Here is a 13074-nt window from a genome sequence, read left to right on the forward strand (position 1 = left end):
GATCCTGGATTAGTTACATCATATCTCAATGCCCCCATACAACCCTCTTAAGACTGTAAAGTGGCAGCACAGTTGCAGATCTACATGGATAAGAGGAGTACCCTGGGAGTGTCCCAGTGAAATAACAAGTGAATGACATTCCTCCCCCACCCCTAACACTCACACAAAAGGCCATTGTTAAAAATTATAGGTAGGTTAGCTTACCATTTTACCTATCTGTAATTGACACCCTGGAAAACAGCCCTGAGGGGATGAAACCGTGTGAACACATATTTTTTTTTCAGAGCTGACCCATCTTTCTCTTGAGCTCCAGTGTCATATCATTGCATCAGACATCTTGAACTGGATGTCCCACGGTCATCTCAAACATGTCCAAAACAGAGCTCATCATCTCCCCCTCCAGACCCGCCCTTCTTCCAGACTTCCTTGTTTCTGCCAAGGGCATCTTTCTTTGTGAAGCCTGTCACCTACAGTTGTGACCTTAGTGTCACTCTTAACTCTTCACTCTCCATCACCCTGCATTGACATCAATTGCCAGGTCTTGCTGTTTCTACTTTCCAAAATTCCATTACCTTCTTTGTACTCACAAAGCCACCACCCTACTTCATTAAATCTTGCCTAGATCATTGAAATAACGTCCTATCTGCAATAATATCTCTGCTTCAAGTCTCTCCTCATTCTAGTCCATTTTCCATCCTGTTGCCAAAGACATTTTCCTAAAGCATAGGTCTGACCATATCCTTTGATAGGCCAACCTTTCTAACCTTATTCATCACTACTCTTCCTGCACTCTATGGTCTTGCAAATTGATCTTACTATTCATAAGATAATAGATTTAGAGCCAGAAGGAACCTTAGAGGTTGTCAAGTCTAACCCCCCTCTTTTACAGGTGAGGAAGCTGAGGCACAGAGCAGTGGCCAGGGTCATTCATCTAGTAAGTGTCTGGGGTGGGATTTGAATCCAAGCCTTCTAGATTCAAAGTTCAGGACTTTATACACTACTCTATGCTGTCTCCTCATGCATGATACTCCTTCTCCCATCTCTATGCCTTTGCCTTTGTCTCTTATGTCTGGAATGCACTTTCTCCTCACTTCTGGTTCTTAGAATCCCTAATTAGCTTCCAAGCTTAGTTCAAACCTCATATTCTGCAGGAGGCTTATCTTAATCCTTTCTCCCCCAGGGGATTCTGTCTTCCCCACCGACATTGTCTTATAATTTTGTATTTATTTTGTGTCTCTATATACATATATATATATATATATAATATATATATATATATATATATATATATATATATAAACACACATACATGTTGTCTCCCATGTAAGCTCCTTGAAGGCAGGGATTGTTTCATTTTTTCCTTCATATCCCCAGGGCCTAACATAGTGCTTGGCACAAAATAGGTCCTTAATGAATATTTGTTGATTGATTGATAGGAAAAGTATGGCTATTAATTGTTATGGAAAGGCTCAGGTGGGACTACATATTAGGAAAAGCATGAGAGCACTATGGCCTGGAGGAAAGCGAGGCTGTATTAGTTGGAATTTGTTCATGCTATTTTCTATGTCCTGCGTGCCCTCAGTAGCCTGCTACCATCTTTACCTGTCAAAATCCTCACTTCCAAGATGCAAGTCAAATGCCACCTCCATCATGAAGTCCTGATTCCTCCAGCTGGAGAGAATCTTTCCTCAGATCTCAAACAGCACTTTTTTGGGAGCTAAGTAGTATTTTTCCAATTACATGTAAAGATAGTTTTGAACATTCATTTTTGTGAGATTTTGAGTTCCAGATTTTTCTCCTGCCTCCCTTCCCTCCCTCCTCCCCAAGAAGGCAAGGAACCTGATATAAGTTGTACATGGGCAATTATGGAAACATATTTCCACATTGGTCATGTTGTGAAAGAAGAAACAGAACAAAAGGGAAAAACCACAAAAACCAGAAAAACAGCGGAAGCAATGTGCTTCGATCTGCATTCAGAGTCCATAGTTCTTTCTCTGGATGTGAATAGCATTTTCCATCATGCGTCTTTTGGAATTGTCTTGGATCATTGTATTGCTGAGAAGAGCTAAGTCTATCAAAGTTGATCATTGCACAATGTTACTGTTGTTATGCACCATGAATGTTCTCCTTGTTCTGCTCACTTCACTCAGCATTAGACAGGTCTTTTGACACCTATTTTGCAAGCGGAAGGGATACAGACAGCAGCAACAGCGACAGCCAGCAGCCAATACAGCTAGCAGTGCGGTGATGATGGAGGAAGCAAACGCACAGGAAGGCCAGATCCCCAGACTCCTAGTGCAGTGGTGTGTGGTCACATCATTTAAGAGCCAGCAGACCTATTCCCCTCAGTAACCCCAGGCCGTTGGCAGCCTTTGCTTTACAATCCTAAAGTGCTATATACATATCTTCTAGTATTTATTATTTTTATTGTTATTATTGTTGTTATGACAGCTATCATGACTCATGTTCAAAATGATACTGCTCAGAAAAGAAACTTAAAATATGTTTACTATCCTCTGCATAGGACAGGGAAATAGAGAAACCATTTTACAAAAATTTCTATAAACATGGTTAAAATTTTCTATTTTTTGAGCATTTAAGAGGGGATCCTCTAGGCATTTGGAAATTAAATTCTGTGAAATACATCATTCATATCATTGTATTATATGTTTTGATTTTGAAGGGACCTTAAGAGCCATTAAGTTCAACCTAATAATAATGGAAGAGGAAACTGAGACCCAGAGACATTTTTTTTCTAGGCAATGAAGTTCAGAGACTTGCCCAGGGTCACACAGCTAGTAAGTGTCAAGTGTCTGAGGCCAGATTTGAACTCAGATCCTGCTGACTTCAGGCATATCGGGGAGGTAAAGTGTTCAGGGAGACAGAGGGTCTCTCAAACTGTTTGCAGACGGGTTCCTCAGGAAACACTTCCCAGGATCAATGCTTTTTGTAGGTTTGTTTCCATATGAAACTATAGCTCATGAATCCCTACTGATGCCTTTGTCTTTACTAGTCAGCCAGAAGGCACCATTACTAAATCTGGGACACACTCTCATACAAATATACATCTGATTGGTTCTTCTGTATTGTGATCTCATTAAGAGGGTGGGATGAGTGGGAAAGATCGTAATTAATCACTCCACACTACACAAAAGAGCACATTCAAACACAACAAAGGAACATATTGGCTATATGAAAACATACACCTCATTGAAAACCTATAGTCTACCACCTTTCTTCTGAGAAGGGAGAGGCATGTTTCACCATCATTCTTCTGGTCATAGCTGGTTGTTGCATCAGAGTTCTGAAATCTTTCGGTCGTTTTTCCATGCAATGCATTATTGTGGTGACCATGTAAATTATTCTCTAGTTCTACTTAATTCATTCTGCATCAGTTCATATAAGTCTTCCTATGTTTCTTTGAATGCTTTGTAATTGTTGTTTTTTATGGAATAGTAACACATATTACATTTATTTACCATAATTTGTTCAGTCGCTCCCCATTTGTTAGGAATTAACTTTTTGGGTCTTTGTTTCTACAAAAAGTGCATGTATAAACCTTTTGCATACATGGGACCTTTCCCTCTGGCTTTGACAGCCTTCAGAGATATGCCTAAGAGGAATAATATTCTTTCTGAGTCAAAGAGCACATACAGTTTAGTGACTTTTTTAGTAGAATTTGAAAGTGTTTTATAGAATTATCAAATGTATTCACAGCTCTAATAACAGTGTATCCATCTTCCCACAGCTCCTCCAATGTTTACCATTTTTGTCTTTTGTCATCTTCATTGATGTGAAGTTTGTAAGGTAAATCCTCAAAATTGTTTTATTTTGAATTTATCTTATCAGTGATTCACAGCATTCTTTCTTTTTCTTTTTTTTTTTTTAGGCAGTTGGGGTTAAGTGACTTGCCCAGGGTCACACAGCTAGTAAGAGTCAAGTGTCTGAGGCCAGATTTGAACTCAGGTCCTCCTGACTCTAAGGCCAGAGCTCTAACCACTGTGCCATCTAGCTGCCCCACAGCATTCTTTCAAAAAGGCTATTGATAGGGGTAGCTAGATGGCGCAATGGATAGAGCATCAGCCCTGAAGTCGGGAGGACCCAAGTTCAAATCCAGCCTTAGACCAAACACTTGATACTTACTAGCTGTGTGACCCTAGGCAAGTCACTTAACCCCAATTGCCTAAAAGAAAAAAAAAACACCTGCAAAAAGGTTGTTGATAGCTTGCCTTTCTTCTTTTGAGAATTTCCTTGAGGGGCAGCTAGGTGGTGCAGTGAATAGAGAATCAGCCCTGGAGTCAGGAGGACCTGAGTTCAAATGTGGCTCAGACACTTGATACTCACTAGCTGTGTGACCTTGGGCAAGTCACTTAACCCCAATTGCCTCACCCCCCCCTCCCCCTCCAAAAAAGAAAGGAGTGCAGAGAATTTCTTTCAAATATCCTTTCCTCATTTAATGATGGATTTTGCTCTTTTATTTGTATCAATTCCCTATATATCTTGGATATCAGACCTTTATCAGAAATATTTGCTGCAAATGTTTTTCCCAGTTAGCTATTTGTCTCCTAATTCTAGCTACATTCATTTTGTTCTTGCAAAAGTTTTTCAATTTATGTAATTCAAATTGTTCATTTTGTCTTCTGTGATCATGTCTACCCCTTGTTTAGTTAAGAATCTGCCCCCAGCCAGAATTGTGCAAGATAACTTCTTCCATTCCTCTCTATTTTTTAAAATACCAAAACTTTAGATACATATGCATATATATGTGTGTGTGTGTATGTGTGTGTGTGTGTGTGTATGTATGTATGTATGTTTAGGTTATGAAGTTTACTGTGGCATATAGTAGGTGATGTTGTTTTAACCTCCTAAATTTTGCCAAACTACTTCTCAGTTTCCCCAGTTTTTGTAGAGCAGGGTGTCCCCTACCCCGGAAATTGGTGTCCTTTGGTTTAGCGAACAGGTTTTCCAGGTCTTTCTTACCTACCATCAACTTTTGCATTTTTCAAAAACTATCAAATAGCTTTGATAATTATTTATTATCTATATGTGGCAGAAAAAAACCTTTTCATACTTTGAGCTCACCCTGATGCCTGTCAATATTAGATTAATAAGGCGTTGTGTTATAAGAGAAATACTGTATTTCCTTCTTCCATCATTTATATTGTACTAAGAAGCAATGTGGTTTTATGGATAAAATGCTGGACTTGGAGTCAAGAAGGCCTGAGTTCAAATTCTGCCTCTGACACCTATGTGCGACCGTAGGCAAATCATCTATTCTTTATGAGTTTCCAGCAACTCTCTTAAACTATAATTTATAAATCGTTTGTCAGCTGACAAATCACAGGTCCCTGAAATATGTTGTACTAACAAAGAAGGTAGGCGGCTAGGTAAGTAACCCATTCATATTCTGCCTTGTGAGTTCTACATCACCCAGATATGAAATTAAGCTCGATAATAATGATTTTCAACAAAGGGAAGCAAATGGAGCCTGACAAATCTAGGTCAGTGATCTTGATTTCAGTTCCTGGCCAAATTCTAGAATGTTTTATTTAAAGGAAGGTTAATGAATCTGTAGGAAAGGAAATTTTGATGACAAATCACCAATGCAGGTTTTAAGGAGGTCATGTAAGACTAATCTTATTTCTTTTTTTGATGTCCGATCATGTCATTTGTTCAGTTGTTTTCAGTCCCCATTTGGAGTTTTTTTGGTAGAGATGTAGAGATACTGGAATGGTTTGCCATTTTCTTCTCCAGTTCATTTTATAGATAAAGAAACTGAAGCCAACAGGGTTAAGTGACTTGCCCAGGGTCACACGGCTAGTAAATGTCTGAGGCCATATTTGAACTCAGGTCTTCCTGACCCCAAGCCTGGCACTTTCTCCTCTGTGCCACCTAGTTACCCTGCTAAATAAATTCCAATGGTTCTCTATTACTTCCAGGATCAAATATCAGATTCTATGTTTGGCTTTTAAAATCCTTCATAATCTGGGTCCTTCCTATCTTTCCAGTGTTTTAACATTTTGCTCCCATCCCCATACTCTACCATCCAACAGCACCGGCTCCTTGCTGTTCCTGGTATGTTTCATCGATGGATTCTGGACCTTTTCACTGACTGTCCCCCATGCCTGGAATGTTTTTCTTTCTCATTTTTGCCTTTTGGCTTCCCTGGCTTCCTGCAAGTTTCAGCCAGATCCCACCTTCAACAAGAAGCCTTTCTGATCCCTCTTTATGCTAGTCCCTACCCTCTGAGATTACTTCTAGTTTACCCCATATATGTACCTGGTATGTACATAGCTGCATGTTGTCTCTGCCATAAGAATATGAGCTCCTTGAGGGTAGGGACTATGTTTTTTGCCTTTTTTTGTATCTCCAATCCAGTGCTTGGCACATAGTAAGTACTTAATAAATGCTTATTGATTTGGCTTGACAGATTTAAGAATTTGGTAGGTTGGGGAAATGTGGAAGATGTAGTTTACATAGATTTTACTTAAGCATTTGATAAAATCTCTCACCCTATTCTTGTAGAATAGATGGAGAGATATAGGATAGATTATGGTATCAATCAATCAAATTAACAAGTATTTATTAAGCATCTACTATGTGCCAGGCTTGATGCTGGGTGGTAGGAATACAAACACAAAGAATGAAACCCTCCCTTGTAACGGGCTTGTATTCTGATGGGTAAACAGTAAGTATTTGTATGAAAATATATACAGCATCCATATAAAGTTAATACACACACAAAGTAGTTAAATACAAAGTGATTTGGGAGGGAGGGCACTACCAGTTGAGGGGATCAGGAAAGGCTTTATATAGAATTTGGTACCTAAGTCACACTTAAAGGAGGTGAAGACCCTCCGTCTCTGAGGCAAAGGGAAGGAGGGAGTGCATTCTGGCCATTGGAGACAGTGAAGAAGCAAGGAGGCTGGAGATGGAGAATCATATGGAAAGATCAGAAAGAAGGCCAGTCTGGCTGGACTGTAGAATTTGAAAGGGAGAATATTGTCCAATAAGGCTGGAAAGATAGGTTGGGCTCAGGTTGTATAGGACTTTACAAACTAGATAGAGGAGTTTATATCTAATCCTAGAGGCAATAGGGAAGTCACTTGAGTTGGTTCAATAGGGGAGCCACATAGATCTGCTCTTAAGAAAAAGAACTTCTGGTCACTTAATCCCAATTGCCTAAAAAAAAAAACTTTTGGCCTCAGTGAATGGGAAGGACTGGAGTGGGGAAATTTTTGAGGCAGGGAGACCTATTGCAACAGGAAGCTGATGCAATGGTGTAGGCAAGAGGTGATGACAGCCTTTACTGAGGTGGCAGCTGTATGAATGGATAGGAAGCATTGGATTCAGGAAATATTGTGAAGGTAGAAATAGCAAGATTTGGCATTTGATTGGATATGTGGGGTGAAGGAGAATGAGGAGTCTAGGATAATGATGAGATTACAAACCTGAAGCCTTGGAGGGATGGTGGTGCCTTTGACAGAAATAGAGAAATTTGGAGGAGCTGAGGGTTTAAGAAGAAGGATAATGAGATTAATTTTAGACGTGTTGAGCCTAAAATGTCTGTGGGACATCTGGCTTGAAATGTCCCATGGGTAATTGGAGATCTGGGACTGAAGCTAAGGGGAGAGATTGAGGCTGAAAATATATGTATCTGGAAGACATCTACACAAAGATGATAATTAAACCCAAATGAGCTGATGAGAAAGCGTAAGGGGAAAAGTGAAGAACCAGGACAAAATCTTAGGGAACATCCACAGTTAGGGAGTATGATGTGGATAGCTATCTAGCAATGAAGACTGAGGAGTGGTCAAGCAAGTAAGAAAATAATGTCATGAAAACCCTGAAAGAAGAGAGTATCTAGGAGGAGAGGGTGGTCAACAGTGTCAAAAACAGCAGATAGGTTGAAAAGGATTAAAACTGAGAAAAGACCACCAGATTCAGTAACTAAAGGATCACTGGAAACTCTGGAGGGAATAGTAAAGTTAAATGATAATGCCAGAAGTCAGATTACAAAAAATTAAAGAGTAAAAGGAGTAGTAGAGACAGCTGGTATGGACAGCTTTTTCTTCCTTTTTTTTTTTTTTGAGGCCAGATTTGAAGGGAGGTCCTCCTGATTCCGGGGTTAGTGCTCTATCCACTGAGCCACTTAGCTGCCCTGTACACATTTTTTTCAAGGAGTTTGATTGAAAAGGGGAGTAGAGATATAAGGCGATATCTTAATGGTATGGTAGAGTTTATTTTTTCAAATGATGGGGGATATTTGGGCATGTTTGAAGGCAGTAGAGAAAGAATAATTTTGTAGGGGAGAAGTTGAAAATTAGGGAGAGAAGTATGATTTAGGAAGAGGCATTGTCCTTGGCAAGGAAAAGGGCCACCTCCCAGTCACAAGCTGGGAAAAACTGGGAGAGAACAAAAGATGATACCCAAGACTTTTTATGAGAAGAGAACAGCAGAAGAGAGAACTCACACTGAATGAACTCATTTTTTTTCAGTCAAGTAAGAGACAAGGTCCTTTTCTTGTGGAAAAGATGGGGTAATGTGGACTTGCGGAAAAGATGGATTGAGTGTGACTACAGGGTATTTAGCTGAATTTGGAGCTAATTGAATATCAGGATCCAAAGAATGTTTGTGAGTACCTTGTGGTAGAAGGTCTCTAGTGGAGTACCCAAGGGATCTATATCTGACCTCTGTCACTTAACATTGACTTAGACAAAGGCATAGAGGGCATGACTATGAAATTTTCAAATGACACACAATTAGGAGGAATGGCTAACAAATTGGAGAACGGAGTCAGGATCAGAATGATCTTGACAAAACAATCCATTAGCTTGTGAGGTCCTTGAGGACAGATATGGTCTTTTGCCTCTTTCTGTAACCCTAAGCTTAGCATAGTGCCTGGCATATAGAAGGCACTTAATATTGCTTAAATGATAACATGAAATTTAATATGTAATAAATGTAAAGTCTTACACTTGGGTGGAAAAAAAATCCTTCCAAGTACAGGATGAAAGAAACGTGGTTAGATAGCAGATGTTTTAGAAAAAGTCTCAGGGAGTTTTAGCGGACTACAAGCTTAATTCAAGTCAGTAATGTGATATGGCAGCTCCAAAAGCTATGCCTTCATTGAGAAACATAATATATAGAATGAGGGAAGTGACAAGATCCCTGTCCTGTACTCTGGTTAGACCACTTCTGGACTACTTCCTTTTATACTTTTTCTCTACTAACAACATTCATCTCAATTCTTAGCAAACTATATGAATCACTTTAGATATTTTATTCCCCCCTCCCAATTACATGTAAAAAAACCCAATTTTTAACATGCTTTTAAAAAAAAGTTTTGAGTCCAAATTCTTTCCCTAACCCTCCCCTCTCTCCAAGACAGTAAGCAATTTGATACGTTACAACATGTGCAATGTGATTCATAAAGAAAAGGAACAAAATGTATATTCTTTTACCTGGATGACTAGTTTTGGATGCCGCATTTTAGGAAGAATATTGACAAGAGGGAGAGTTTCCAGAGGAGGGCCAACAAGGATAGTTAAAGACCTTGAGATAATGCCATGTGAGGATTAATTGAAGAAAAGGGGAATCTTTAGCTTGGAGAAGACTCAGGAGAAAATGATAGCTATCTTTAGAGACTGGAAGGAATGTCATAGTGGGAAGAGATAAGATGAGGTCTATTTGGCCCCAGGAGACAAAACTAGAAAAATGAGTAGAAAGTACAAAGAAGCAAATTTAATATTATGGAAAAGAAAAACTTCTTAACTTCCACAAAAATAGAGTGGACCACCTCAGGAGATAAGGGTCAGAGCCCTTCAGACATAGGGTAGGTGACCAGTTGGGTAATATACAGGGGATTATTGGTTAGATAAGATTAGACTTTATGACTTCTGAGGTTTCCTCTATTCTGAGATTCTGTTATTTTATAATTGTCTGGTATTTCTGGTGGGGTCAACATCATAATGAGAGAGGCAGGAATGTGTTCAAACATAATAAGAGAACAGTAAAGTCTCGTCGTCTGTAGTTCTCTCTACTGTGTGAGATATGAGGAACCTCAAAACCCCACTCTTAGACAAGAGTCTAGGCAGAGTAGTTTTATGCTAGTTCACAGAATTTTAGATTCGAATATCCATCTGGTCCAAGCCCAATCCCTAAAAGAATCCCCATTACAACTTTCACTTAGCAATCTCTAGTGAGGGGGCCCCCTTCCTACCTCCAGAAGTAGCACCTTGCACTGATAGTTGGGGAGTTTTCCTGGACTCGAGTATGAAACTGCCCTTTGCAACTTGTGTGCATTGTTCCAGGTTCTGCCTTCCTAGTCCTTCCATGAGATAGCCCTCCAAATATTTGCTGATATCTATGCTAGCTCCTCTGGGTCTTCTCTCACTGAATCTAAACTTCCCCAGTTCTTCCAGATGATCCGGATGTGACACAGACTCAAGGTCCATCCTGATCAGGCAGCTAGTGGTGTAGCAGATAGAGCACTGGGATCAGGTCAGGAAGACCTGAGTTCAAACCTGGTCTCAGACATGTATTAACTATGTGACACTGGGCAAGTCACTTTACCTTTTCTCAACTATAAAATGGGGATTTTAATAGTGCCTTCTTCACCATGTAAGAATCAAATGAGAAAATATCTGGCAAGTTCTTACTGCAGTGACTGGCACATAGTAGGCACTTAACAAATGCTTGTTTTTCCTTTCCTGATTGTGTTTCTCTAGTTTATCTCCAGCGTATCAATGTCCTTCCCAAACGACGATCTGAATGCCCAGAACTTAACCCAGCTCTTCAGATGTGATTTCACCAGCGTAGGGTAGAGAGGGACTGTCACCTCTTTATTCTGGAATCTCTCTTAATGTAGTCAAGGATCACATTAGCTCTGTCATGCTGAGTCAATAAAAACTCCCAGATCTTTTTCAGACAAACTGATTTCAAACCTACCTCCCACATTTTGTATTTATGAAGTTAGTGTTTTCAACATGTGTCAATTTGATAAATTTGCCGTTTATCGTTTTATGCAAGTTACTGATAGAAATACTCATTACCACAGATTCTAGGCCACTCCACTCTGGATTTCTTCCAAGTAGTCATTCAAAAAGTTCTGATTTTATCTAACTGCATTACTGTCTAGCCCACATTTCTTTATCTTTTCCGCAAGGCTTTACTAAATGCTTCTCTAAAATCTAGGTAAACTCTATCTAAAGTATTCTCCTGATCTTCCAGTTTAACAACCCTATCAAAAAAAGGAAGATTAGCCTGGTATGACCAAATCTTGATAAAACCTCTCTGGCAATTTGTTTAAAAAAACTTACTTTTTTTCCTAGGTGTTATCACTACTTATTTCTCTTTAGTAATCCAGTGTTGATTTTCACCCCCAGGTGTGTAATTTTCATTTTACTTCCTTCTCTTTTTTGAGAAGCAAATCAGCATTGCTCTTTCTCCAGGCCTCCTGTGCTTCACTTCTAAATTTTAAAAATTTTAAAAGATCCTTTTTAATTCTAAATCGTTTGGTGAGTCTTTTGTGAAAACAACTTTTTTTCCTCCTCATCAGAATTGTTTCCCTTTGTGCCTGCAGAGTCTCATTCTTAAGAGTTTCTTATACTCATGGGGTGGTTTTCTCTATAGAATTTTAGACTATGGAATCTTATTTATTATTTGTTACATTTAGTCTGTGGAATCCTACTGTCCTTCTGAACTCTGTGAAATCCATTCTTCCCAGATCTAGGAGGGTTTCATCTCCTCTATCACAAACTCAAAGAGAGATAGTGATCACTTCCCCCCACAAAGTTCCCATCATTTCTGCCTCAGAATGCAGTTCCTCCTTTAAGTGAGAATCAGATTCAGGAGGGAATTTCCCCTTGTCAGTTCCTCTCCCAGCAGTTCCCCCTCATTTCCCAACTTCATCAAACTTTTATTAAATACATGTTATGTGCAGGACTGTGGGGTATATACAAAGATAAATAACATATAGTCTCTGTCCTTGGGGGGTTACAATCTAGTAGGGGAATAGGACGCATATGTAAATACTGATGATGAGTTAAAAATTTCGTAAGAGAAGCACAAAGTACTTTTTTAGGTTCAAGAAGGAAGAAGCATCATTGACTGAATAGGTTATGGAAGGGTTAGTAGAAGCAGTGGTGGTCAAAGTCGGTCATAAAGAATAGGTAAGGGGTGGCTAGGTGGCACAGTGGATAGAGCACCGGTCCTGGAGTCAGCAGGACCTGAGTTCAAATTCGGTCTCAGACATATAACACTTACTAACTGCGTGACCCTGGGCAAATCATTTAACCCCAACTGCCTCACCAAAAAAAAAAAAAAAAAAAGAATAGGCAGGATTTTGACTTGAAAGGTAGAAATGAGGGAGAGGGTGAGGACACTCTAGGTGTAACAAACGATGTCAGCAAAAGTGCAGAAAAAGGATATGTACAGTGAACACACTAATTTAACCACAGCAAAGAGTATGCTGCATGTAGTGAGCATTTAGTAAATGTTGAACTATATAGGGGAATCAAGTGAGATGAGGCTGTAAAGGCAGGATGAGGTTTGGTGGGGAGATGGCCTTGAATGCCAGTCTGAGGAGTGTGTTGGCAAAGGGTGCTGAGGCAGAGGAACATAGCCAGGGCCCCACACTAGGGGTGGACTTCAGAGGCTACACCCACACCTGAATCCGATGAGACAAGGTAATAGACTAGATTGGAGCTTCATTCAATGGGGCTGTCTTCCTGCCATGCCAGAAGGGTCATGGCAAAGTCAGAGTTTGGGAGAATGAATGGCCTAGGAAGGTTCAGCAAAGCTGGCAGCCAATTAGCTGATGCGATCTGGATTTTTGTTTTGTTTTGGTTCATTTCATCCATTTCCCTTTGGTGTTTGACGTGGCTCTGGCTGTCACCAGGAGGCCTCATGGTATGTCTGTATCTGCCTTGTCCTCTCTCCGCCAGGGTGTGCCTAGGGCACATGCTGCTTCAGGACTATACAGTGTCCCTTGTCCATGTCCTATACATTTTTTCTATGGAAGGTACAATAGCAATGATGACATGTCTGGATGGTATGTCTGACTTAATGTAA

The sequence above is a fragment of the Phascolarctos cinereus genome, unplaced genomic scaffold (assembly GCF_003287225.1).
Source record: "Phascolarctos cinereus isolate Bilbo 61053 unplaced genomic scaffold, phaCin_HiC Scaffold_726;HRSCAF=1367, whole genome shotgun sequence".
Lineage (NCBI taxonomy): Eukaryota > Metazoa > Chordata > Mammalia > Diprotodontia > Phascolarctidae > Phascolarctos > Phascolarctos cinereus.